Consider the following 2,198-nt stretch of genomic DNA (forward strand, 5'->3'; position numbering starts at 1 on the left):
AACCCAAAACAGTTCAGATGCTACCTCCGACCCTTTCCTGTCACCCCCAGATCCTGTAACCCCCTTCTCAGCCCTGCTTTGGCCTTCTGTTCGTGCCAGTGACCACACACTGACAATAACTGCATCCCTCTAGCCCCCTTGCTAACTTGAAAGTGGCTTTCTGCTTTGGGAAGCTTTCTGGCCTTTGCATTTCAAATTCACTCACATCTTTTTAAGACCCAATTTAAATTCAGTTCCTACTGAAGTGAAGTCTTCCATATCCACCTCTGTTGAAAATGATGCCCCCTCCTATAGCAATAGCTGACAGTAGTGCTTGGGTGTTCTCAGGATACGTGCACACACAAAAATACCAAGTGGGCCCTGAGGGAGGGGCAGAGATGGATGTATTAAAGGAAACAGCAGAATGAATGTTGACATGTGTTACAAAGCAGGTTCCTAAATAGAGGAGCTTCAGGAGGAGGTCTGGTCCTCTTTCTGCCTATGTGTGTGCTCAGTTGTTTTTTGCGGCTGGAGGGGGGGTGTTGTTGTTGTTGTTTGGTTGTTTCCCAGTGCTAGGGATCAAAATGAAGACCTGTGCATGCTAAACAATCACTTACCCACTGAGCTACATCCCAGCCTGCACCGTAGCCCTAGAGGCACCTTATGTTTCTCTACAACTTAGGGTATGGAAGAGCTTTAATTAGCCATACCTGAGTCATTAAACCCCTTGAAGTGAGATAGTAGATCCACTTTTCCCCCCAATTTATTTGTGTGTGAATGCGGGGGAAAGGAAGAGGGAGAGGGGGAGAGAGAGAGATTGAGCCATGTACTCTACCATTAAATTGTAACCCCATCCACTCATGTGTATCTTGTACAGAGCAGGGGAAAGGCCGTAGGTTGACTGGTAGGTGCTCAGAAGAACTGACTGGTGGGTTATCTCAGGATGCCTTTCTTCCAGAGAGCTCATTTGTCCTCCTTGTTTTCCTCACAGACCTTGCTAGGCCTTCCCCCGCCCCCCTAATTTCTGTCCACGGGGTCTGTGTTGATCAGTGGCCCTCCTTTTCTCTTTTATGATTACAGGTTCTACGGAGCTGGGAAATACGTGTGTGTGTGTGTGTGTGTGTGTGTGTGTGTGTGTGTAGCAGAGGTGGGGTAGGGAGTCATGGGTAACTTACTTCATCGCAGCATTAATCTCGAGTGGGAAGACTGGAAGTACAGAGGTATTCAACCTGACCCGAAAGCCAGAGAACAGCATCTTGTCTTTAGTGCACATCTGGAAGCAGCAGTGGAGGCCACATGGGTCTCAGTTAAAACTGCAGCTACTGCAGTTTGGTCCTCTTTCTTCATACGTGTGTGCTCGGTTGGTTTTTTTATTTTTATTTTTTTCCAGTGCTAGGGATCAAAATGAAGACCTGTGCATGCTGAACAATCACTTACCCACTGAGCCACATCTCAGCCTGTACTGTAGTCCTAACGGCACCTTAAGTTTCACTACAGTTTGGGGTATGGAAGTATGCACTACAACAGAAACATAGAAGTTAGTAATCACCATCCTTAGAAAATTAAGACTGGGTTTTCCGCCGCAGCAGCCATCTTCCAGTAACTTGCCAAAATGACCTGCAGGAAGGGAAAGAGGAGGCACCTGGTATATGTTCTCCAGGACTTTTAGGAAACATGGAGTTGTTCCTTTGGCCACATACACTCGAATCTACAAGAAGGGTGAGATTGTAGGCATCAGGGAATGGGCACTGTTTAAAAAGGAATGCCCCATAAGTGTTACCACAGCAAAACTGGAAGAGTCTACAATGTCACCCAGCATGCCGTGGGCATCATTGTGAACAAGCAAGTTAAGGGCAAGATTCTGGCGGAGAGGATCAGTGTGGGGATTGAGCACATCAAGCACCGGAAGAGCAGAGACAGCTCTCTGCAGCCGGCGAAGGAGAAGGATCCGGAGAAAAAGGAAGTCAGAGAGAAGGGCACCTGGGTTCAGCTGAAGCGCCTGCCTGCGCCACCCAGAGAAGCACACTTTGTGAGGACCAACGGAAAAGAGCCGGAGCTGCTGGAACCCAATCCTTAGGAATTCGTGGCCTAATGCACCAAAAAGAAATAAAGGCCTGGACTGCAAAGTCTTCTCCAGAAAGGAGGGGGAGGGAGGGAGTGAGGGAGTGAGGGAGAGAGAGAGAGAGAGAGAGAGAGAGAGAGAGAGAGAGAGAGAGAGA

The 2,198-nt window shown here is 48.2% G+C and overlaps 1 pseudogene; it reads left to right on the forward strand.

Moving 5' to 3' along the window:
• The first annotated feature begins 1,141 nt into the window (after nucleotides 1-1,141).
• Nucleotides 1,142-2,071, forward strand: LOC110332989 (annotated as a pseudogene).
• The last annotated feature ends 127 nt before the right edge of the window (nucleotides 2,072-2,198 follow it).

Source organism: Mus pahari, chromosome 15, assembly GCF_900095145.1.
Source record: "Mus pahari chromosome 15, PAHARI_EIJ_v1.1, whole genome shotgun sequence".
In the NCBI taxonomy this organism is placed as follows: Eukaryota; Metazoa; Chordata; class Mammalia; order Rodentia; family Muridae; genus Mus; species Mus pahari.